Genomic DNA, 26,715 nt, shown 5'->3' with positions numbered 1-26,715 from the left:
GTCTATTTACTTTGTATATTTTGACATATGATGTTGACAATTTGTGTTTTTATGGTTATAAAGCTTTAACTTTTTGAATCTCAACATCTACTGTCATTGAATAATTATTGACTGACTCCCACCATAATTTACTGCAACTGTAAACATTTAACTAGATAAAAATAAAAAATAAAATTCTTAAAAATAAAAATCTATATTATCCATTTAATTCTTTTTTTTAAATGAATTCTGCTAAGCCTATTTGCATAGTATCTGACCTTTCTGGTTAACCTCAGAGATATGAATCTTTATTAAAAGGGGACAAGATGCATAGAGGGGGAATAGATACTAGTGGTTAATGTTCTGACAGCTAGGAAAAGTCATTTATAAAGTGAACATCAGTAAATATTAGTGATGACATATGGATATCAGCAGAGAGTAAATGGCAAGGCAAGCTAGGATGAGGTACTGCACTTTAAATAGTAGCAACTGTGTTTTTCTGGGACTGATCTTTTTTATATATTAACAGAAATTTACTATTATGCCTCCTGCTTCCCCTATGGTAAAATGCCAGAAATTCAACTGAGATATACTTAAAGTGACAGCATCCCCCATTTTGTCTAAGAAAGATGATTACTAAATGTCACGTCTATCTATTCTTATATAGATCAGATATTTGACATGCTCATGTCTAAGCTTCAGAGTAGTTTGCAACATGTTTTCTGTTGCTCTAAGGCAATCTGAAATCTTTGTGGTGAAAATGTGAGGCGGCCAAAGGCAGTGCATTAAAATAAAGAAAGAAAGAAAGATGGGATTCATCCCAAAGGTCTGAGGCCAAGAGAGGTAACAAAAAGACCTGACTGAAGCAGACCGTATGTTTCTGATTAGGCTGTGAGATGATTGCAGTTGACCAAACATTCCTGTTTTCTCATCTGAAGTAGTCCCATTCAAAAGCAAACATTGTTATTGTTTAAAAATTCCCAAATCGTTTTATCTTGGTTTAAAACTATCTGAACTTGCAGTAGCGCAAAACCCATGACATTTATGAAAGAACCTGGACTCTACCATTACACTGCGGAATGTGTTTCCTTTCTTCTCACATTGTCTCACTTCCCATCCTCTATAGATGGGGAGACAACACGGGCGTAAATGGACTGTCGGGTTCACATATATAGTGAACTCACAGGGGTTTCCTTTCAGAATCTACTGCTTTGCCTAACCATGGAAGGCAGGAAGTGTCTTAAAGAAGGCTGAAAGGATGTGATATAAAGAAAGGCAGGATAGACTGGGATGCCTATAATTAGCAGTTTATGGCACTTGAGCTTCTGTGGGTACATCAACACAGCAATAAAAAAACGACAGCCCTGAGTCGCAGAACCCGGCTCAGCTGACTCGTGGGATTCGGGCTGCAGGACTAAAAATAGCAGTGTAGACCTTCGGGTTCAGGCTAGAGCCCGGGCTCTGAGACCCAGCCCTCACCCCCTTGCAGGGTTTCAGAGTCTGGGGTGCAGACCAAGCCCAAATGTCTACACTGCAGTTTTGGAGCCCTGCAGCTGTTCCACAGGCCTTTTATTGCAGTGTAGACATACCCTTTAAGGTTTGGGGTCCAGGTCCAGAAATTCTTAACGTAGGGTCAATAGGGTGCACACTCAAGGCCTGGACTTGCAAACCCAGAGTCAGCAGATCTGAGGCTAGGTCTACACTACCCGCCTGAATCGGCGGGTAGAAATCGATCTCTCGGGGATCGAATTATCGCGTCTCGTCGGGACGCGACAATCGATCCCCGAATCGACGCTCTTACTCCACCAGCGGAGGTGGGAGTAAGCGCCGTCGACGGGGAGCCGCGAAGGTCGATTTTGCCGCCGTCTTCACAGCGGGGTAAGTCGGCTCCGATAGGTCGAATTCAGCTACGCTATTCGCGTAGCTGAATTTGCGTATCTTAAATCGACCCCCCCCCCCGTAGTGAAGACCTGCCCTGAGTCTCACTACCCCTGGGTTTACCTTGCTGTGTAGCCGTACCCTCAACCATTAGTCATTAATCTACGATCTGTCTTTATTTCTGCTGGGTGATCAGCTGATTCATGCCCATTCTGGCATTCATCTTCCCCAACACTGCATAGTGCATCAAGCGGAAGATTCAGCAGTATCCACAAAAATATAGTTTGTGCTAATAATATACATTGCCGCCAACCACAGCCTTTGCTTTGCAATTGACTGAGGCAATATTCTTGAACGGAGGCATGGTAATGTGGACTTCCCAGAGGATCATAGATGCTCTGACTTCTCTCGACCCACTTTTAAAGGTACCTCTTACTCCTATGGAATACACAACAGTTAATATTGTCATTAATACTGTTGAGGGCCTATGTGTTGAATGTGGGGACCTAAACAAGCCTTTACATGAAAGATCCACATTGAAAATGATACACCTAATTGCCAATTTGAGCATCTACCTACAAGATTTAGCCTGTCTGTGTGGGAGCCCACGTTTGGACAGTATGATCTGAGAATATTTTTGCCAGAATATATAATAATTTTGTTGAATTAATTAGTGGTTTCCCCTCTAAACCACAGTATGCTGAGCCTCACCACAACCGTAAGAGTATGGGTAAGATTTTCTGAGCAAAGATCTCACGGTGCTTCACATATATTAATGAATTAAGCGTTGCAGCATCCCTGAGGGTGAGGATTATTACCCCGACCTTACAGATGGGGAAACTGAGAATGATTGACAGGAGTCAAGCTCACATGGGAAGTCCATGAAAGAATTGCTGCTAGAACCCAGATTTCTTTAGTCTCAGTCCTGTGTCTTAACCTGAAAGCCAACCTGTATTCTCCCTTCCAACTGCCTTCTTCTCCTAGGAACCCTATCCCGTATTTGCCGATCCCTAACAAATGGTGACTTTATAAAATTAGTATTCTTACATCTGTCTCTTGTAGTTTGTTTTCTTTTTAATGTCCAATTTCCGTAACACAAATCAGAACTCCCACCAAAATTACAGTTTAATTCAAAGAGAATCTGCATGCAACAACAAAGATAACCATAAAAGCATCCCGTCTAATAAGAAAAGATTTTTTTATCATATATGGAAGATTAAAGCTCTATAAATGAAAGTAGAGTATATAACTGGAAACAAGCTTTCTAAATAGGTGGCATATGTCAGCAAGCATTACAACAGTGTCTGTAGGTGAGCCTTTGATATAGACTGTTAACTGGTTCAGCAAGGTAGATGCAGCCAGGAGAGATTTTCACATCCTTGATTTGTTTTCCTACTACAATACATTTGAATAGAACAGAATCATAAATTACCTCTGATTTTACATCTTTAAAAGGACACATAAAAGCTCATGAGATCATTGCACACCCTGGGGGGAAAAAAACAGGAAAAGTATGAAAGATTCATTTTATTGGAATACAGGTTTAGCTATTTCATATTTAATAATATTTAATATTTCATTTACTACTGGGGACTCACCTTTTTTTTTCCAGCAGAATGTAAGATGCAAGGCACTATAGTACATTAAGATTTTATGTCTGAGTATAACAGTGTTGTAAAGATTGTCGTTGGAGCTGTTTAGCATGATGCAGAGACTGAAAGCAACTAGGTTTCTTTTTCTTTCTCCTGCCCCCTCCAGCAGTCAAAGCAGGAATGGAAGAGGCCGTCACAAAACCACATAGCAGGAGCTGCCAGCAACAGGAGGAGAAAGAAACGTATATTTCTTCAAGTTGTTTGTAATGTTGTTCCCCTCTGGGAAGTACTTTACAAGGGGCAGTAGGGAACCAGGCAATCAGTTGCTTGGGGAAAGGGCAAGAAAGGGCATAGCTTTCCAGTGGGGGCATGTGTTGTAGGGTAGTTATCACACTGTGGGAAAAAACTAGGTTTTATATTTTCCCTTCTAAACAAGACACTGTACAAAGCAGTGAAATTGCAGGACCTTAGCAAATGAGGCAACCATTATCTGCTCAGCAATGGTTTCCATGTTCTTGGGTGCACAGATGGGATGACATGAGGCTGCATGCCACAAGGTGGGATAGAACTTGTTTCTCGAATGTTGGCCTGATCAACGTGATTATCCTTTACTTTTTTTCCAGGGGCTCTTTCACTCTGGTTGTCTACGTAGCTATAATTCTGCATTTGGTTTACATTTAAAGGGACAGTACAAAGTCTTCCCACCGATCTCCAGTGGGGGATCTCAGAGAGGCACTGCTTTCTCTCTCATGTGGACTTTATATTGATTCCTTCTTGGTTCGTTGTCTTCCTTAATGAAATATAAAAGTCAGCTTGACTGACAATATGTGTGTGTATAGAACTCACGGCTGCCTGCTTTGGGCAGCTAGCAGCAAAGGGCAGACACAGTCTAACCATATGGCCAACGCTCACAAAATTGTCTCGAGTGTCAAGATTTGGGGCCAGTTTTGCCAGCTGTTTCCACCATGCAAACAGCCACAGGTGGCTCAGGAATTTTTGCCTGAACCGTCTGCAGTTTTCTTCTTGGAAAAGAGTCGAGGCTTTTCTGCCAGCCCACGACCCCGGGTACCTGGTCTGCTCCACAGGACACAGTATTACCAATCACAAGCATTCAAAAATCATGAGGTTGGCTTAAAAACATGAACAATTTATAATTAAAACTTCATTTCGGGGGAAAGAGGGGATTTGCCTTCTGTTTTTTCTGCCATTAGGGGTCACATTTTCAAGATTTTCCTGCAACCATGAGGGCTACAAAGTGGAGTGGGGTTTTTTTAGTTGAAAGCCGAGATGCTCACGCAATTGCATGATTCCAGGAGCTGGGGCTTTAAGAAAAGCCACCAAATATCAGGCGAGCCAAGATAAAAACCACAAGACATGACAATATTATCTGCATGTGGAGAACAGAGGCACTCCAGAATTCATTCCCTAGGAGCCCCCTCCAAGGAATTCCAGCTGACTCAGGTAGGCTTGCTCTGGGAGCTGCCACGGCAGCATGCCCCCTGCAGCAGCCTTTGGCTCTCGGAAATACCCCACCTCGGAGTCTGTGGAGCAGCTACTGTAGATTTTCACCTCGCCAGCTTTAGGCAACGTATCAGAGATTACAATAAAACTGTAGAGTGTTTCTATATTAACCTGTAAATTTTAGAGCCTCGCCTTTCAAGCATGGAGACATTTTAAGAGCCTTTTTGCTTTTCCGAGGTAGTAAAAGTGCTGATGCATCTGGACGATCATGACTCAGGTTAATTACTAGACGTGTTCTAAAGCCACAGTTCCCGGGCTCCACACTGGTACCATCTGGTACCCCACAAACACACACTTACACCAGCACTGCCAGTCTGCTGTGCTGTGATATCATTCCCACATGCACAGAGACAGCGTTTCTGGGAATAACATCAGAGAACTAGTCAGTCTCTTTGAAGCTTTCAGTGGAGATGCTTTATAGCTAGGTACATCCGCTCTCCATAAACAAACCTGAAAACACCCATATGTTCAGAGATGTCCATGCACCACATGATAAGCAAGCACAAATATACCCTGACATTGAAACACGCCCATCCTCAAACGACCTGCCTAACCCTGTCAGAGTTCTCCATAACCTTTGGCCTGGAGAGTAGTGCAAGCCTTATCTTTTCAGTCATGCTAAAGATTGTGACACTGCCTGATCCCAAAGCCAACTGGAGTCTTTTCGTTGACACCCATGAGCTTTGGCTCATTGACAAACTGCTCAGACAGCATCCTTGTCACACAAGCTTGTCTCTCTCTTCTCACGTGCATAACAGTTGCACAGACATCATGAGACCCAGTACGTAATGCTGGGAAGGAAGACTCCCTTATGAAACATGCCAAAGCTCTTCATCCTTCCGAATGTGTTTTTTTTTTTCCTTTTCAACAGCTCGTTCCTGTGACCAGTTCAATCCCCATCTAGGGTTGTTCTTCTGACGTTATAAGAGTCAAATGGTCTCAAAAGGCCCCAAAAGCACCGATAGGCCAAATCTTGGAGTTCATTCCTAGTTTTTATTCAAAAATGGCATGGCTTTTTAGCAGGGATGGAACCCAAGGCCTTCAGTGTTGCAGCACAGACCTCAACTGCTTAAGCTAAAAGAGTAATTCTGTTAGTGATTAGCAGTAGTGGGGTTTTGTCCTCTAGTGGGCCAGCTGCTCGAGAGGGATGCAACGTGTACTTTGCCAGAGCGTTACACAATAACTCCAGGATATGGTTCACTGATTGCACCCAGTCAGCTGATGTGTGCTGCGAGACCACTCTTGATGGTACTAATGGTCTCTAACAAATGCAGAAGGTGTCACCTTTCCAAGAGCAGCTGGCTGTGGGATTTTAGAAACAGGTATTTTGCCAGGAGAACAAGTCATTTTCTCTAGCAAACTCAGTGTCACATCTCACTGAGGAGCTATGTCATTTGCATAACTTCCCATGGAAACGGAATCTGTGTTTGACATCATGGGACAGAATCTCAGACTCAGTTTAGCATTATCAAGCCACTAGTCATCAGTCCACTGTCATTCTCCTATATCGGACATCTTAATAATCAGTGCTATGCACACATGTTCAGCAACAGCAAATCCTTATGATCTCCCCAGACAACTGCAGCTTGGGTTCATGCACAACAAACATCAGCAGAACAACAGTCCTCACAGTACTTGGAATACACCCTTCCTGATAAGTGTGGAGGCTATTTTCAATTCCTCTTAAATAATTGAAGATACTACAGATACAATCAAGAGTCAAACTTTTCGAGATGGAACTGTCTAGATGATGAATAAGTTAATGGAACTAAAATCCCAGTCGTGGCTGATTAGAGGACCTAGAGAGTTTATCGGAGATGGGATTGTACAAGCCCAGTCACAGCCTGACCTTGTAACGAATGAGAGCTAAAAAGCAATTAATTGAGAAATTATCAGGGAAAAGAGAAGGTGTATGGTTGGTTAGGTAAAGCAATATGTCAGTGGGCCATGGATTGATTTGGCTGGAATAACTCCAGGTCTCTGTTCTGATGATTCAGGACTTCAGGAACTGGCCTAAGCCAATCAATAAAAACAAAACAGGGTCAGGAGTGGGAGTCATCAGTCAGTATGGCAGATCAGGATTCATGTATTATTAAATTGGCAATAGAGGAAAGTTCTTGTACAGCCAGCAGCACTCAAAGTTCTTAAACTCTACTTTTGCACTGTGACGGAGGAATCAAGATAGAACTGATCTTCCATTGTGCAAATTACCCTTCTCATTTTAAATGATGGATTTTTAGACAGCTTTGTGTCTTCAGGGGTATTTCATGGGCACAGTTATCATGATTGCATTCATAAAGTGAGTAATTGTAGGTCTTATTTGCACATGCAGCTGCAGAAGGTAGTCAGAAAGAATTCCATGGATTTCAATATTCTTTGGATCTAGCCCTAAATGCATCTCTAAAATGTCTTCTAAATATCTGGATTTACTTTCCCCCGCTGATATTTTAACTACATCAGCAACCAGGAAAATCCAGATACATGATTTCGAAATCCTTACTTTATTTTGCTATTTTGCAGTGCCAAATACTGCATTTAGTTATTTGTAGAGTCGACATAAATAAAAGGGAAAGATGTACACCTGTTTTTAAGACTGACTTCAAAAGCTGTATCCTCCTGCACCTCAGCTAATGTTGAAAACATTCTTAGGGGCAGATAGAGAAACATTCTCACAGCACAAAGGATTGAAGGCGATGTCTTTACAGAGCTTTGACGTTGTGCAAAATTACAGCCTGAATTCTGACCTTAACCAGGCCGCCTTGAGTAAGCAAAACTCTCATTGGCCACTCATCAAAGCCCCTGCCTTCTCTGAAGGTCTGCCTGGCTGAGAAGTGGGTGAGAATGGAAGACTAGATAAGGACCAGATTATGCCCTTACTCCCATGAGCAGGCTCTCCAGGTCACAGGTAGCATTGTGGAGAGGAGTGTAGCTTCCATGGAATTGCTACATCCCTCCCTGTGTATGAATGGACAGGACAGGGAGAAGGTGGAACGTTGGATCTACCCACCTGACTCAACACATCAGAACTATTTACAGAGGGATACGGGACAGAGCATGGATGTTCCCATCCCCACCTTCTTATCTTTGATAAAAGCACATCCATTTGCAGTTGCTCTATACAATGACCCCCAATATCACTGGAATTAAGATATGGGCAATTGAACCTGAATTGAGCCTCTTCGCTCATGACATCCTTCTCGGTCTAACTGACGAAGCTAAATTACTGAAGGCTACACGATCTCATGAAGAAGAGACAGAGCAAATGTAGCCGGTTTTAAAGTGAGCTTTACTTCAAATTACATCAACAACAAAATTAAGCCTGCCCACCAATTTCCCGGTGACACAGACTCCAAAATAGGGATATGGCCCTCCCCAAATGTAAAATCCCATTGAAATACCAGAATGTGCAGTAATTGCACCAATAACATACACTATAACTTCTTATGAGGGAAGTGGCGTGATTTAGTGGCCTGAGTGTCAGCGGACTTGGGTTCCATTCCCTGCTCTACCCTGAACTTCTGTGTGACCTTAATCATGACATTTCACAGCTCTGTGCCTCTGTTTCCTCTCCTATCTTTTGCTTTTGTATCTATTATATCAACAGATCAGCACATCCGACCGTCCCGCATTGCATGCGTTTGGGAAGTTATTCTGCCTTAACACTGCTGGGGGTCAGGATTTAGTGTTAGAATACAGTTTGATCTGTAAAATGGGACTAATGAGACTGCCCCCGCCTTTGCAAGGTGTTTTGGGATCTAAAGATGAAATGGACTGGTGGGCTGCCTATGCTGCATTCAGGGGTTGTGACTGCAGCATGTGTAGGTCTGCCTGAGCTAGCAGTAATCTAGTGAGCACAGGTACTGATAGCAATGAAGCCGCAGCAATATGGATGTTCACACAAGCTGTACAGGTAGCATTTGCTTGGGCGACTTGCTCACATGATGCCGTGGCTTCACTGCTGTTGGTACCTGAGCTATATAGGTTAAAGCTAGTGCGGATACCAACATAAGAGTGTGGTCAGAAGAATGTGGACATATTGGGCCAGACAAATGATCCATCTAGCCCAGTATCCTGTCTTCTGACAGTGGCTAGCGCCTGATGCATCAGAGGGAAGGAACAGAACAGGGGCAATTATGTAGGGATCCATCCCCTATTGTCCAGTCCCAGCTTCTAGCAGTCAGAGGTTTAGGGACACCCAGAGGACGGGACTGCGTCCCTGACCATCCTGGCTAATAGCTATTGGTGGACTTATTCTCCATGAACTTGTCTAATATCTACATGTGCTTCAATCACACTTCTGATTGCAGCATACATACTCTGTATAAGAACGAAGTATTATTATTTAGATGAGGAGAACAGCAAATCAGAAGATATCAAAGTAAAGTCTTTTTGAAAAAGCACAGTGTCTCGTCTGACAACCTGCACTGACCTGCACACAGAAGTGCTGACCGTCTCTGCAGACACAGGGGACCCCCAGAGGTCCACCTGCACAGAGCTCATTACAGATTAAGGACCTTAAACATCATTTCTCATTCTTTTTTACAGAACAATTTTCTGTGGAGTTGCAAAACATCTTGGACTCCATTACTAAACTTTTACCAAGGAACTATAGCTATCTTTTCTATTAGGCCAATACTTTACATCTGCTTTTTTTGGGGTGGGGGGGAAGACTCTTTTTAATTTAAGTTTTAATGCTGCGTATTGTTGGCATTTCCTTAATAAAATAAAATATAAATTTATATCACCTTTCATGCCTCAAAATGCAAACATCATTAATACAACTATGGGAGGGGGTGGGGGGATTGTAAAGGGTTTAGCAGTTAAATGTGAAATACCCAGTAATGCTAAACTATAGGATGGTCTGAACTGATACCAGGACTAAGGAGTTAATGAAATGAGCAAAGGCTAAAAAAAACCTAGAACTTCATATCCTTTGGAGAATTCAGGGGCTAATAGGAGATGGTACCTAAACAATGACGTTTCATCAGATCAGAAACTGTCTATCTAACTGGGCAGTGGTTCTCAATCTTTTCCGCACCATAGCCCCATGTTACAACAGAAAAAAGTTTCAGGACTCACCTCTCATCTAACCTAAAGAAATAGAGGGTGGGGTGCAACTCCCTGAAATCTGTTCACAACCCCCAGGTTGAGAACCCACAAGCTGGACTATTCTGTTCAGAATCTTATACTGTGCCCATCACATCTGATGGGCATATGAGCCCCTTCCAGAAGAGCAGTAAGTGACGTGATTATCATCTCTCAGGTGTGGCTCTTTCCTCCTGACTTCCCCTGGAGTGGGAATTGTATGATGATTTGTTTTGAATGCATGACATTCTATGAGTGGATGTTAACAAAGGCAAAGTGGAAGGAGTGTGCCTTGCACTTGGAACAGAAACCACTTTTGGAGTCTTTGGGTGAAATTGTGTTTAAGGAGCTCAACATGCAAAAGTGTTTGTCCTGCTTAGACTAATTTCTAATTGAAGGGGAAGGTCAAAGATGCGTGAGTTCAAGCATAGCATGGCACAGTGATCTGGAAACACCATTAAAACCAAACCCACTGGAACAAAGCGATGAGTTTAGCTCATAAAATCTCAATATGTAATAAATACATGCAACTTCATTGTACATACCCTTTATTGCTCACCATATATCAAACACACATTTTACAAGGAAATTTCAGCAGGATGTAGTAAATGTAGAGGTAAAGAAGCAACCTTATTCCACTGCATATGGACACATCTCAAGATACAATCATGGCAGAAACACTCCTACTGCATTTTTGAATTCATACTGACCCCAGAACTGTGTATGCTAAGGACGGATTCCAAAAATGAATTCAGCAGAAGGAAGAGAGAGATGCTGAGGTTTAATGTGGTTTAATGCAATATGCCTAATAACTCAAATACAAATTCTGAATTACTGGACCAGTAAATACACCCAGCTCTGGGTCTGTGGCTTGCCAAACTTCAAAGTAACGAAACACTAGTGTGTCTCACTCAAGAACTGAGAAAGAACCCCCATAGTTGGCTTGATAGCTCTATAAATGAGAGTTAATGTGAAACATAAGGGCCAATCTCAGGTTCTGAACCTTCAAGCATGACTAAGCAATAATGCCCAACAGGGGTTCATATAAGAGAATTTCTATCATGGATAAGGCCAAAAGGATTAAATGTCTCACTTCAGAGAAAAGATGCCGATAGAAGTAGATCCTCTCCTTGTTTTACTGGGTAGCAGAGACATTATTCACATCACTGCCATGCAAGGATAGGAAGCCAGAAGGCCAGTGTAGTGCTCGGACAGTACGGTGAGGACATGGAGTAAGAACCTGAATAGAACAGGACAGGACAGAACAGAAGAGTGTAGACGCTTGTAGATTTTTTCCTGTCTTGTGAAGCTCTGGCCAGGATCCTCAGCTGCAGTAACCAAGCCCAGCTTCATTAGAAATGTGTCAGTTTACACATGCAGGGAGTCTAGCCCAATCGGTTTTAGAATCATTCCTAAAAACCTATTGCATTTCCATAGCAATTTACTGGCTTCATCTCGGTAAGTCTTTTCCATACCGGTGGCTGCAATGGGGCAGAACTGGGCCCAGACTGGTGCTGATAACAAACAATTTGAAACCAACAGCCAAAGCAAATATGCAGGTGGAACCCACACACTTTCTGGGTGTGATGCTCTGTCTCCTCTAGTGGCACCGAGACCACATAGAGATTAATGAGTCTGCTACAGCCTTAGCTAAGCCATGTGGCTTTTAGCTCATGCAGTAGAGTCTCATGCATCTAGCTCCAGAGGTCCCAGGTTTGATCTTGCCCGTCGAAGACCATGGTCTGTCGGTGTTACACAGGCTTTCTAACTGGGCCAAATCCTGTAGCCCTTATTCATACAAAATTCCCACTGACTCCCATTGACTCAGACCCTGTGTAAGGACAGCAGGATTTGCCCCACCCTTAGCAACACTCCATTCATGGATTTGCATTCTTCTTTGTCTTAAAGCTTTGCAGATGACATGGTCCTGAAGAGTCATAAAAGCACAAAAGAGGTAGAGTTGGCAAAGTGACAGAGAACGTTGCCCTGTTCTGGTCATTCCCTCTAAAGCATCTGGCACCGGCCACTGTCAGAAGACAGGATCCTGGGCTAGATGGACCATTGGGCTAACCCAGTATGGCCGTTCTTATGTTAGGGTGCCTGGTCTCTGGAGTGAAAGACGCCCAGAGCACCAGTCATGCACTATCACCTACTGACCAGTTAACAAAGCAGGAATGCGAGAAATCAGCTTTGGAGAAGGACTCTGGCCTGCCCTTTGAGCTAAATACTGCATAAAGCCCTGCTCAGCAGAGAGGGTGCAAACACAAGAAATACCATCATTAAAATCAATGAGATCCCAAAATGTGACAGTGTGCTGTATGCAGCGACAGCCTAGATAATGTCACTGCGCTGTAATAAATTCATGCTTACAATATGAATCAGGAGATATTTTTGGAAACATGTTAAAATTGTGTCTGTAGGAATTTTATCATCCCCTGATGTTTCGCATGCACAGTTTGTAGCTGGATGCATAATCCTGTTAATATGGTTTCTGTGCATTTTTAGGCCGTGTTGTAGCTACAAGAGCCAGGAGACTAAATCTGTGCAAGAGCTTTTTATTTTTAAACTCAGCTGATACCCACAATCCTTCTGAAAACCGAGCACTGGAATAAATAAGAACAAAACTAAAACAGGCATGTTCCTCTTGCAAGTGCAATAGCTGTGGCTTTTGAATCACACTGATCCACAAAACATAGTCCAGGCTTCCCTCTGATCTCTGGTACTTCAAGGGAATTAGATCTGAATCAGCCTCTTTATCTTCTTGCAGCACAAGAGGCCAAATTCTGTTCAGAGCAAATCAGGAATCACTCTGTTAATGTCAGTGGAGTGACTCCTGATTTATGGGGGTGCACTTGCCTGCCAAATTCAGACCATGGAGTCCAATTTTCCAACATAAACTAAGTGAGGACACCCAGTTTAGCACTTGCGTTACTTAAAAGGAGTATCTGAGTACCTAAAAGCTGATTTACAAGAGAAAAACTGGTGCGGTATTCAAGGCACTGAGTTGCTTGTGGGGCTCAGTCTAGTCAGAGGAGGTTGTAATGGTGGTGCACATTTCTAAGCTTTAGCTCAGTGGTTAGAGCCACCTGGACTGTGAGAAACCCAGGTTCAAGTACCCCTTCTGTGCCAGAGGGGGAGGAAGGATTTGAGTGAGGGTCTCCCACTTCCTGAGTTGTAGGTGGGCAGGGGAGTTCCCTCAATCTCTCCAGTTGAAGCTGTTCCACTGTGGATAACTAATGAAAGAGTGATTGGAGCAGGGGACCAGAGACACCTCCCAGACAAGTGCCCTAACCACCAGTCATTCTCTCTTTCCCCTTTTCTGACCCAGTGACTGTTTCACTGTGGATAAATATTTAAACAGTCCTTCGGTCAGCGAGAGAGAGAATGAGAATAGATTTTGAATGAGCTGTAAGCACGCCTACCGGCTCAGGCCCACACATGACGGATGAGCGCCTGCCTTCCTCTGGTTCGTGAAGCACACTGGGGCTTAGGGGGGAGATAGACATCTGGATGCCTAGAGGGAGCAATGTGCATGCCCAGAGGCAGGCACGGAGGGAACTTTTACCCTGAAAACTTAGGCATTGAAGGGGTTTAGGAGCCTACTGGACTCAGCAGGGGTTTTGTGGATCACAGTGGAGCTTAAAACTGGGACTTAGGCACCAAACCCAAGACTTAGGTGCCTTAATCTAAGGTTTAGGATCCTAAGTACCTTTGTGGATCCCACCCTTAATAATCCCTCTGTGCCTGGATTCTCCCTCTTACAATGCGGATCATCATATTTCCCTTCTTCAGTGGTGTGTTGGGACGATACATTGATTTGCATTTGTGTGGCACTCCTACTCTGGTGATGGGACCTGCAGTAAGTACGTTTGAAGGTGTATGTGGGCACCCTGACTTAAGCCCAAGATTTTGAATATTAGGCCAATTTATTACCAAAGAAGGGCTTAAGACAGGGGTGGGCAAACTATGGCCTGCAGGCCGGATCCGGCCCATGAACCGCACCAGGCAGCGCAGCCCCGCTCCGGCTGGGGCACTGGGTTGGGGGCCACACCAGGCGGCTCCCGAACTGCGGCGTGGCCCTGCTCCAGCTCCTACATGCTCCAATGGGAGCTGAAGGGGCGGTGCCAGCGTGCACAGCCGCCTGTCTGCGCCTTTGCATAGGAGCCGGAGAAGGGACATGCCACTGCTTCCGGGAGCCGCTTGAGGTAAGCACCACTTGGAGCTTGCACCCCCTGAGCCTCTCCCCACTCCCAAACCCCCTGCCCCAGCCCTGATCCCGAACCCCTCGGTGCCAGCCCAGAGCACCCGCCTACACCCCAAACTCCTCATCTCCAGCCCCACCCCAGAGCACCCGCCCTCTTCCGCACCTCAACCCCAATTTTGTGAGCATTCATGGCCCGCCATACAATTTCTATTCCCCGATGTGGCCCTCGGGCCAAAAAGTTTGCCCACCCCTGGCTTAAGAGAAGCTTTCTCTCACCCATTTGGGTTTTCATTCTAAAGAGCTAACAAAATGGTGACAAACATTTCTTGCACAAAATGCTAAGATTTAGTGCACTGAATGAATTCTTAAATTAAAATGAGGGCTTAGCAAATGATTTCTAAAAGAAATGCTCTTCTGGGTAAAATTAATACAGGAGAGACTGAAATGTCCGGGATAGCATTATTCTGACAACGTTATTCGTTCATTGCCAAAAGAAAGTGAACACAGGACCCTTTTTCATTTTTCATTTGCCAAGCAAAATAACCTGTCTCCCTGAAGGAAGGAAACATATTTGCAAAAGCACAGTCTTGCTTTAAGTCACAAAGCATAGCGCAAATTCAGGATGTTGCGGCACTGTGTGAAAACTGCTGCATGTTCCAGTAATGGGCATTTGGGAAATAAAACTCTACATTGCAACAGTATCTTTTCATGAGTGAACATTGGGCTTTAGTATGCCTTGCCTTGGAGCTGTTCATCAGGAGAGGTGCTTAATGTGGTGGTACAGCTGTCCAGGTGTTTATTGTTCTTAGGTTAAACAAGAAACTCACTGGCAGATGTGACCTGGAAAAACTCAGAAAAAAAACATGGCCAGTACCCTTTGCATCTATCTTCCATCCACCTAGGGAGCCTGTACAAGATTTAGCCAAGTACCCGCTCTCCCTCCAGCCTTTACTTTCTTTTCTATGGAAAAAAATGAAACTAGAGTGCAAAGTAAACCCAAGGAGAGACCTGCTCAAGTTATTTTGTCAAAACGATCACACAAATGGAAAACCTATAAATATTCATTTCGCTTAAGAGTATCTTGTTTTGTAAAGTAAAGGTTCAAATACTTTAGTGGGAAAAGGTAAACTGGTGTTAGGCAGCCTGTGTTTCTCTCATAAAAGAAACATCAATGCTTAATTTAAAAGGGCATGAATGTAAGGCAAATACCTCTTTACTTTCATGGTAGCGGCTGGCTATTAATTTACATCGCAAGCACTGCGCAGGGGACAAGGAAAGTACATGGTTATTTCTGTCTTCTGAACCAGAGAGCAAGTCTCCTGGTAATTACTTTGGATCCAAGTGTAATTACCAACCGATCTGCAGGAACATACGCAGTGGTGACAAGCATTCATGGCAGCATTAGTGCCTGATAATAACACACCATCGTTAACACATTTTAGCACTTTCCTACATTTGCCACAGGCCATTGTGTTCTTTAGGCAACAGCTCACAGTTATGTGACCTAATGGGGCGATCTCATCAAATGTCACCTGAAATCCTGCTTCAGACTCTGTGGGTAGGTGGGTGGGTGTGTTATAACAGTAGTAAATATGATATCCCTATCATGTAAGCTAAAGCTGTACCAAGACTTTTCATCAAAACATGTTTCTTCCCTGTGATATTTCTGGGTCCTGCTTTTACACTTTCCTTTTCAAAGCATTGCAACCCCTCAGCATGTGGGTTTTCAAGAATAACTGCACCTTTGTGCACAAATGATACTCCCGGAATACTTATCTATTTGTTTATCTTTGCAACCTCGCTGCAGGTTTTGACAGAACAAGGAGTAACGGTCTCAAGTTGCAGTGGAGGAGGTTTAGGTTGGATATTAGGAAAAAAAATTTCCCTAGGAGGGTGGTGAAGCACTGGAATGGGTTCCCTAGGGAGGTGGTGGAATCTCCTTCCTTAGAGGTTTTTAAGGTCAGGCTTGACAAAGCCCTGGCTGGGATGATTTAGTTGGGGATTGGTCCTGCTTTGAGCAGGGGGTTGGACTAGATGACCTCCTGAGGTCCCTTCCAACCCTGATATTCTATGATTCACTGAAATGGCATCAAGCTAAAAATTGGGATATTTTCTCTTGAGCTCACACCTCATCTGTTCCCCTTTGGGAGTTGGTGGTGATTGTGGTTTTCTTTTTTCTGCTGCTTCTTCTCCTCCTTCTTTCTTTTTTCCCCTCTCCCCCAAGGCTGCAAACATCACAGTACACAATCCATTTATACTGATGGTTTTTAAAGCTTTTTTTTTTTTAATGCCTCCAAGAAGGTCAAAGAAAAGCTTTGGAAAGGAAAAAGCAAAAGCTTTTTATGCTTCTGAAAATCCTCTGAATAACTTGTTACTGTTGCTTCTGAGCACTGCAGTATTCCAAAGACAACACGATTAGTAGAGAGACGCTCCACTCCGAAAATGATGATGTGGTTTAAAGACAAACAAGTCAAAAGAAATTCTAAGCTTTTCAAATACCTTTAACTGTGTCAATTCCAAATCGCCGCGGCTAGGGTTTGGAAAGGAATGGTAAGATGACAAAGCACTTTGCAACTTGATTTTTTTAATCATATTTGAGACATTATGCAAATGAGGCATGAAAATACCTCCCACTTCCTCATAGATAACAATGTATTTACGCACAGGGTACAAGTGCAGTGCTATTAAAGTCAGACCGACAGTGTAGTTATTCCCTGAAGGAGTTTTTCCCTTTTGGTTGCTGTGCGGTCCCTCTAATAACAAGGCCTGCATGTTCTGAATGAACTGAGTTGCATGGAGAACACAAGATCTGAGAAATAATGGGCCTGATTCTGCTCTCACTTGTGCTGTTTAAATTGAGAGTAACTCCGCTGAAGTCAATGAGCCAAATTCTGTTTTCAGTGACTCTATTGCAAATCAGGAGTGAGCTGCTGAAGGCAAAGGAGGTTCTCCGGATTTACAGTGATGTCATTGAATGTGGTGCAGTGGTTTACGCTGCGGTACGTCCAGGGCAGGGGGGCTCCGAATGAGGCTAAGCATCTCCCTGTCATATGTTAGAAGGCAGGTTTATTATTGCAAAGAAGGCAGCACTCACCTTAGCAATGAAAAAGAAAACCAGATCCATAACAGCTCAGATTTCATCTATGCAATTTATCCAATGAGACTTCCAATCCCATCGCAGGGATACCCTGCTGCTAACGTAGCAGTCAAGATCAGAGAACTCAATCAATCATCCACTGAGGACAAATATGCGTAATCTACATTAGCACAAACCAGGGCATTTTACATGACAGCTGAACAGATTTGTAAGAAAAAGCACTGGCAAGAAAATTGCATGAAAACAAAATTCCTTCATGTTTATGCTTAAAGTGGGGATTGCCTGAAAGCTCTTGTATGTCTACATAGAGCTGAACATAACAGGTCAAATTCTGTGCTTATTAGTTGCATTGGAGTTACTCCAGATTTACATCAGTGAAATGGAATAGAATTTAGCTCACTGCCTAGGAAGCAGGAAGAATGAATCATAAGTCTTTATAATATTGAAACGCACCCTGGTCTTTTTAAATCAATTTAGTTACATGGTGCAAGTCTCCTATTAAATCCATTTAAGAATTTTTGTGAGGATTAAACTAAATTGATTTTAAAAAGACATTTTTAGTTGAACTGGTGAAACTTTTAACAAAGAGAAGGCCTAGGATGGCTTAGGGCAATCAAGTCTTAAGATGTAGAGGATGATGTTTGCTCCTAAGGACGTCAAGGAGGTTCTCTTCACTACCTGCAGGTATGTAGATTACCATATGGTACGTGCAATGGGTCTAGTTTGGGTTCATCAAGAGCTGACTCAACACTATCATTGTGGGTGCAATATTGACAAACAAATAGAGAGTCTGAACGTAGGTACAAATGTGCACCTTGGTGTTAGTATGAGACAACCAGACTGAGCCACTAATTTCTATTAGGTCAATGATGCATGAAGTGAGGATTCATACAAAAATACCAAAAGCACCATCAGAGTCCATTCAAAAATCTTTCTTCTCATTCCGCCCACAGCCTAGAGTGTAAGTAGCATAGGTTTCATAACAATCAATCCATTGCAGAGAATCCAAAAGTAGCAGGAACTCCCAGAAAAATATTTGTAGGGTTCACACATCATCTAAACCTCCTATTGGGAGACAATTGCCGTCTCCCACAAGTTTTTAAACGATGGGCCAGTGTTGCTCTTGTGAAATATATGCATGTGCCTTTATCAGCTGTGCCTGCAGAATCGTAGAATCATAGAAGATTAGGGTTGGTAGAGACCTCAGGAGGTCATCTAGTCCAACCCGCTGCTCAAAGCAGGACCAATCCCAACTAAATCAGCTGAGCCAGGGCTTTGTCAAGCTGGGCCTTAAAAACCTCTAAGGATGGAGATTTCACCACCTCCCTAGGTAACCCATTCCAGTGCTTCACCACCCTCCTAGTGAAATAGTTTTTCCTAATATCCAACCTGGACCTCCCCCACTGCAACTTGAAACCATTGCTTCTCATTCTTGCCACAACTGAGAACAGCCGAGCTCCATCCTCTTTGGAACCCCCTTTCAGGTAGTTGAAGGCTGCTATCAAATCCCCCCTCACTCTTCTCTTCTGCAGACTAAATAAGCCCAGTTCCCTCAGCCTCGCCTCATAAGTCATGTACCCCAGCCCCCTAATCATTTTCGTTACCCTCCGCTGGACTCTCTCCAATTTGTCCACATCCTTTCTGTAGTGGGGGGCCCAAAACTGGACGCAATACTCCAGATGTGGCCTACCAGTGCCGAATAGAGGGGAATAATCACTTCCCTTGATCTGCTGGCAATGCTCCTACTAATGCAGTCCAATATGCCATTAGCCTTCTTGGCAACAAGGGCACACTGTTGATTCATATCCAGCTTCTCATCCACTGTAATCCCTAGGTCCTTTTCTGCAGAACTGCCGCTTAGCCAGTCAGTCCCCAGCCTGTAGCAGTGCATGGGATTCTTCCATCCTAAGTGCAGGACTCTGCACTTGTCCTTGTTGAACCTCATCAGATTTCTTTTGGCCCAATCCTCTAATTTGTCTAGGTCATTCTGGACACTATTCCTACCCTCCAGCATATCTACCTCTCCCTCATTCTTAGTGTCATCTGTGAATTTGCTGAGGGTGCAATCCATCCCATCATCCAGATCATTAATGAAGATGTTGAACAAAACCAGCCTCAGGACTGACCCCTGGGGCACTCCGCTTGATACCGGCTGCCAACCAGACATCAAGCCATTGATCACTACCCATTGAGCCCGATGATCTACTCAGCTTTCTATCCACCTTATAGTCCATTCATCCAATCCATACTTTTTTAACTTGCTGACAAGCATATTGTGGGAGACAGTATCAAAAGCTTTGCTAAAGTCAATTCATTATAAAGCCAATTTGCTAAAGAATTCAGATGTGCTCAGAACAAAACAGATAACTGAATGCAAACAGCAACTAGGCCATACCTGTTTCTATGCAAATACGGATTTTGTGTGTGCTCTTTCCTGTGTGCAAGCAGAATTTGCAAAATTATGTTTGAAAATGGAGTCCTTAATTTTATCTGAGTACAAGTGAGCCTGATAATACAGTAAATAGTGCCCAACTTTCGGACATGGACACTTCAACGAGACTTCCAAATCCCACATTTGGATGTTCAGATTAGTAATCAGGAAGGGATTTTCAAAGCAGTGCCCTAACACTGCTCCCATTAAAGTCAATGGTAAAAATCCCATTGACTTCAATGGAGCAGAGTTAACGCCAATGCTGAGTGCTTTTGAAAATCTCTTCCTCGGTGTATAAACCTGGGATTTATGTGCTTAAGTGTTTATTTGAACATCCAAAAACCAAATATGGATGTTCTAGCAAGGCACCAATAATATACACTAGAACTGGGTCTAAACCTGAAAGTGCAGATCTGGATTTGAGGTTTCGCAAGGTTTAGAGGGCAGGCGGAGTTGAAGTCACAATTTTAGTTTAAGTTCATTTCAGGATTTACAGAAATAGAAACTCGCCTCTCTGAACCCCTGTGAAGTTAGTGCGAGTGGTGCAGACCTGTTCCCATAGTCTGTGCAGGCATGCTTTGTAAAATGTGCAAATCCTTCTGTGTTTATTTTAAACTTCTGTTCCTTTCCCTCCAAAACTGATTTTTTTTAATTGCCAAATTTCTCTGTTTGGGACAGTTTCAATGCATCAGGTTTTGGCAGCCCCACTACCTGCTCAGTTTTATTTCCCCGCTTCACCAACAGTATGTATTGGTTGCATGGATCATTTGTGCAGATTATAGCCAAATATCCAAGAGAAGGGAGGAAAGGTGGCCTTGCAGTGAAGGCCTAAAGCTGGTACCCAACCCGAAAAATACACACTCTCTTCTCAGCTCTGCGTCAAACCTCCTGCGTCACTTGGGGAAACCACCTTGAACAAACGTTTAAGCCTGGAGGCCTGCAGTGAACCACCTAAATCCCTATAAGAACATCTAAATAAGTGGCCTGGTTTTTTAATTGTTTAGCTTAGCAACATTTAAAATCAAGCTACTTATTTAGGTACCTAACTTTAGGCACCCAAATTTGAACACTTTGGCCGTAACTGCACTATGCCAATGGGAATAATAATTCTTACCTACCTCCCATGGGTTGATTCATTAAGTGCTACAAAGTGCTTTTATCTCCTCCAATGGAAGGCTCTATCGCGGCACCGAGTATTATTTTGGAGCGCTCAGGTGCTACAGTGGGAGTGCGATAGAAGAAATACTAATAAATAAATAGAAGAAGATAGACTGACCCTTTTCTCCATCCAACCCTTGCCCCCCCACTGTTCTCCATCACCACTGGAGTCAAACAGTTAATTTACAAGTCCAGCACTTTACAAAGTGCCCCGGCAGCCAATTGTTCCTCTCCAACCTGATGCCTGCATCTTTGAGAAAGTGCCAGCTGAGACTCCGGGAAAACCTTGTTCCTGCCCTTCTCTAGACACCTCCAATCCATTTCCAAAGCACCCTTGTGTTTATTTGTTTTCAAACGAGCTGGAGCTGATGCCAGCCAGTGCCAGCCTCGTGCTTAAAGCAGCCACGGAGGTGCAGACTGCAGAAATAATGCTGAAATAATCACGCTGGCATGGGCTACTCTCCCAGCTGACATTGCACGGCAGCACAAGCCCCATGGCTGGACGGTGCATCCTGGTTCATACCGCAAATGTAGCTCAGATATTTTACCCCATCCATAAAGTGTACACATTATCAAGAGCCATTTCCTCCGGGCAGGAATCCAATTGAACAATAACAGAGAGAGAGGGGAGTGCTCCGAGATGGAAAGGATAAATAAGGACAGCAGTAGGGAAAGGAATGAGAAGCGATAGGCTTACAAAAGTGAAGCAAGCCTGGTTGTATTTTTCATGTCTTTTTCTCCCGCCTTCCTCTCCTCCTGTCTGTTGCACAGGCGTTGTCGGCCATACTGTTCCAGTTCAGGGACTCTCGCAACAGAAAAGATCAGCTGCTGGAGAACCCATGGAAGGCCCTTGGGGAAGCGCCATGGCCGCAAGGTAATCAGCAGGCAAAGTTATTATCATTATGCTGCTAATTAATTCCCAGCTCATTACATTTCCTGTGGCTAATTTGTACTCGCCACTGATTTGATTAAACTCATCTCTATGCTAATAAATGTGTTTTCCATTTGTTTTAGTGACTGAAGGAAGAGAGCCCGGTATTTACATATTTTGACGTTTATCAAATAAAACGCAGTGCCTGAATTAATTCTGCTCTGATTTATAAGAGTGTGGGAAGGGGAGGGGGAATGGGAAGTAAAGGGCCATGCCTAATATTTAATATATGTGTGTGTGCGCGTGTGTGTGTACACACACACACACACACATATATATATACCACACACACATACACACACAGCCCCTATCCCCTAACTGATGCAGGAAGAACCTTGCTCCTGCCCTGAGCCTCACTGACTTCAATGCATCTGTGCACTCACACAGAGATCCACCAGCATACAGCTCCTTGCAGGAGATTGGCCCTGGACTCAAGTTTCCCTGCCATCTCCTCTATCCCAATCTACAGTAATGTTTGTTGTCTCTTTAATGGTTATTTCATACTGACCTCCCACAGAACCTTGGTTACTTGTTACAAAACAGTCATCTTTGCTGATCAGTCACAGGTAAATAGGCAATCCCCACAGGGGAAAAAAGCCTTCCATGTGATCCAGTCTGCAAAGGTCACCCAACTCTGCATTTAGAATATCTGTTTGAATGCTAGAAACCCTACAGGACTATTTCCTTGTGTATGACCCTGGTATATTTAATCCTCTTATTTTTGCTAACATTTGGGGACAGGGGATTCTCCCCTTTTCATTGCATACACCCAGGACACTTTGCAAACACGTGAATTTTTCTTTCTTTCAGAAGAATTACACTGCAGCAGCTAATTATAAGAAATAGGTTTTGTTTCTGTGTTTACTTTGGCAATATTTGCTACCATAATACTTGATTCCAGTCCGTTTGGTTTTTTTTTAATTATACAGAAAGAGACATACATGTTACGATTAGTAGACAGACATATACACCCTTGTTCCCTCTGGTTTTATCCACCTCCAGGTGATCACCAGGTCAGGATATTATATCTAGCCCAGAGGCGAGAACTTACATCCGAAGACTAAACCTTTAGGCCAGATCCTCAGGCGTAAACCAGCATAGCCTACACTCAAGTCAACGGTATATTTCCTATAATTAACTGCAACAGTATAATTCTCCTCTTCACTTGGATCAAATTCTAAAACAACCTTTTTCTCAGTAGGGTTTGCCAAAGTGCCTCTGTGAAAGTCGGGGAGTTTGAACTCCTAAGTCACTTAAGTGCTTTTGAAAACCCTGTCATCTGTCTTTTACTTTTCAAGGTTTATTCAGAAAAACTGGAGATTGTCACCAAATATATATAGATCCACATGAACTAGGTGTAAAACCTTGTGAAATGTAACCTACGAGCAAAACAGCTGTTTGGAAAAATCAAATTTCCTTTTTCTGGCTGTAGAAGCCAAGCTGGTTGGGTAGAGAACTATGGAAGCCTGAGGTAGACATGACCATCCACAACATTGCACACTGGTATGATCCAGGGGGTTGGTTCAGCCAGGAGTGGATTTTCTTTTGTTTTCTTTTGTATATTTTATTTTGGATGGATTCTCTGGCACCCAGGTGAACTGCCTCTCCCAAGTTCACCCATTGTAAGAGTAGCTACTGAGCGTGGCAATCCGGCATGCTGAGTTTAATATTGGACGTCAGCCTCAGTGCTCCATTGTGGCCCACAGTTTTCATTTTCACTCACAGCAAAAGTTCACCAGAAAAGAAGGGCCCTTGACTATGTTACTTATCACTCCAGCAGTAAGACCCCCTCCTCTTGCCACTTCCTCACCCCAGGCAAACTGGAACCAGCTTGATTGCTCAAGTAACAATTGACACACTTGTCCTTTGGGGGTATTTTTGATGTACCACACTTGTCTCCTACGCAGTGAAGTGCTTTCTCTCCATAATCTATTAACCATGGTAGCAGGGACCTATGCGCTTTTCCATTTAGGATCCCTGTTCCTGCACTGATAATGTTGTTGTGTTAACACTGTGCACTGTTCACCTAATGTTACCTTAATACTAGCTTGGCTGGGGGGGGGGGGGAAACAAGGAAGGGTGAAGTTCTCTCCAGCCACCCTCATAAAGCATGAGTGGACAGTGGAATGGGGGAGAATAAAACTGACTCTCCCAACCCAGGGCCTAGGAGCTGGGCCATCATTCCCCCACATTCTTTTCCAGGGACTGGTATAGCAGCTGCACCCCGTGTGTGCTAATCGAATGAGAAACCACCAAATCCACACGAGCATTCCACATCCTCTCCCCATGCCTGACCTCAAACCACCCTGAAGCACAGGAGTCCCTGTGTGGCCACACAGCCTGCCAACCCGCAGGCATTCCCTGTGTGGGGTTTCCGCAGTATGAAGGCCTTTGTGCCCCTCCTCCATCACGCTGAGGTAAATTTCACCCCAGCCGAGCTCAGCTGCTGTCGGCAGAGCGGAGATGAGGCCTACTCTTTCTTCCTATAATCTGTAGGACCCAATACGCCTCTGGAGCATGAATGGAGGGCTACCCCGCTGATGAGGCAGAGGGAAGTGTATATCCTTTGACACAAAGGTAAATTGTGCAGAGCTAGCGCTTACCCTGACTCTCTGCTAGACTGGTGTAACAGAGCTGTGTCACTAGCTGTCTACTGAAGCACACACATAACGTTTAAAATCAGGCCCTTCACACTTATTACAGTGGAAGCTGCTGACCTGCGGGTGGAATTCTTGTGCCTTGTTCAAAGCTTGGGTAAATAGCCTTCAGCACAGAGTGGGGATGGAAGGGGTAAATAATCCTCCCCATCCCCAGTGTTGAATTAGGCCATCCAGTTTGCAGCTGTTACTACAGGCCATTGACAACCCACTCACTTCCCTTCACGCCCACGGAGGGTTTGTGGTCTGTGGATCTGCAGAATTCAGGGATGGGTATTCCACTACCACTCTCACCGGTTCATCTTCACCCCTTCACGGGGCTCCTTTGAGCTCCTGTAGAGCTCACCTTATATTGCTGTTTGCAATGATATTGCTATACAAACTCTCCACAGCCTGTCCCCTCAATACACAACCCTCTGTGCAATGGGTCTGAGTTTTGGGGCCTCCCGTGGTCCATCTGTAGCTAAGAGGATCTCAGAGAGCCCTAGAGCTGGCCAGAGTATTTGTACAGTAGCCATTAGGATGGCCAGCTGGCTCTCCCGAGTAGGGTGAGTCCTCTGTCTGGCCTGCTGAACTTTTCTCTCTCTATAAAAAGACTAAAGACTCTTGCAAAACAAAAATACTGAAAAAGTAGATTGTCAATGTGTAAGAGTCTGTGTGTTTCCTAGGTGAAGGTGGGACAATGGGCACACGCTGCATGGTATCGATGTCACAAAGGGAAGACCAAGAAGCTTCAGCTCCGGATAAATAAAAGTAACATTGATCCTTTTATTCATTTATTTCTTCCAGCTGGTATCAATGCATTAAACAGCTGAAAAACTGAAATTGATTCAAGGCCTTCAGTGCTCCCTGCCAAAAAAGCCTCCCGCAAGTATCTATTCTATATTGAATTACAGTCGGGAAAAGTTCAATAGGTTATTGCACAAACAGACAGCAAAAGCCGTCACCAATAGAATGAAAGAAGATTGTGCAGCCTCCCAGTGAGTTTGCTGCCTGAAAACAAACCCCCAGACTCTGACATTAAATCAGTTTAATTAAAATGTCCGTTCTTTTAAGGGTTCATGTAGAAAGACATAGTTCAAAATATTCACATTTGCTTCCCTTTATTTCAGCCACCTTAATCCATAACTAGGTTCCTAAATAACAGTAGATTTTCATAGGTGCTGACCACTTACAACTCCAAATATATATCTAAAAGGTCAATTACAAACTCAGGATTAGCAAACTTTCATTTCTGCCGTGTGCACAATTTAAGTGTGCAGTGCGTTATGCATTGCAGGGAGAGGCAGTATGGCCTAGAGGCTAGTACACTGGCCAGGGACTCCAAAAACCTAGGTTCTGGTTCCATCTCCACTAGTAGTTGGCTGGGTGACCTTGAGCAAGTCACTTCATCCCTCCTTGCCTCAGTTAGTGATACTGACCTCCTTTTTAAAGCTCTCGGAGATCTACTGATGAAAAGTGCTAAATAAGAGCTGAGCCTTATTATTGTAATTAAGATTTTGCACTATACTGTGAGGGAGATGCACATGTTGTGTGTAGTGTGTTTTCTTCATCAGCTGAAGGCAGAAAGCAGTTCGTTGTGATGGTGTGGGCATCAGGAAATGGGCCATGTGCATTGTGTATGACTGAAATCATGCCTTACCAATCTACTAGAATTATTTAAGGGGATCAATAAACATATGGACAAGGGGGATCCAGTGGATATAGTGTACTAGATTTTCAGAAAGCCTTTGACAAGGTCCCTCACCAAAGGCTCTTAAGCAAAGTAAGCAATCATGGGATAAGAGGGAAGGTCCTCTCATGGATCAGTATCTTGTTAAAAGATAGGAAACAAAGGATAGGAATAAATGGTCAGTTTTCAGAATGGAGAGAGGTAAATAGTGGTGTCCCCAGGGGTCTGTATTGGGCCCAGTCCTATTCAACATATTCATAAATGATCTGGAAAAGGGGGTAAACAGTGAGGTGGCAAAATTTGCAGCTGATACAAAACTACTCAAGATAGTTAAATCCCAGGCAGACTGCAAAGAGCTACAAAGGGATTTCACAAAACTGGGTGACTGGGCAACAAAATGGCAGATGAAATTCAATGTTGTAAGTTCCTACCCTGCTTTGAACAGAGTCTATTCTACACAGTATATCATCCAAACCTAGCCCATTCTTAGGGTGTGGCTTTTTTGGTAAC

At 43.6% G+C, this 26,715-nt stretch overlaps 1 long non-coding RNA gene across 1 annotated transcript; it reads left to right on the top strand.

Moving 5' to 3' along the window:
* Positions 1-2,051: 2,051 nt before the first annotated feature.
* LOC112061816 (uncharacterized) lies at positions 2,052-25,532 on the top strand. The gene is made up of 4 exons (XR_006176445.2): positions 2,052-2,282; positions 21,717-21,819; positions 24,373-24,453; positions 25,202-25,532. It is a non-coding gene; the product is annotated as an uncharacterized LOC112061816 (long non-coding RNA).
* The last annotated feature ends 1,183 nt before the right edge of the window (positions 25,533-26,715 follow it).

The sequence above is a fragment of the Chrysemys picta genome, chromosome 13, assembly GCF_011386835.1.
Source record: "Chrysemys picta bellii isolate R12L10 chromosome 13, ASM1138683v2, whole genome shotgun sequence".
In the NCBI taxonomy this organism is placed as follows: domain Eukaryota; kingdom Metazoa; phylum Chordata; order Testudines; family Emydidae; genus Chrysemys; species Chrysemys picta.
The sequence above is the reverse complement of the archived record's forward strand: the minus strand, read 5'-3'. Positions and strand labels throughout refer to the sequence as shown.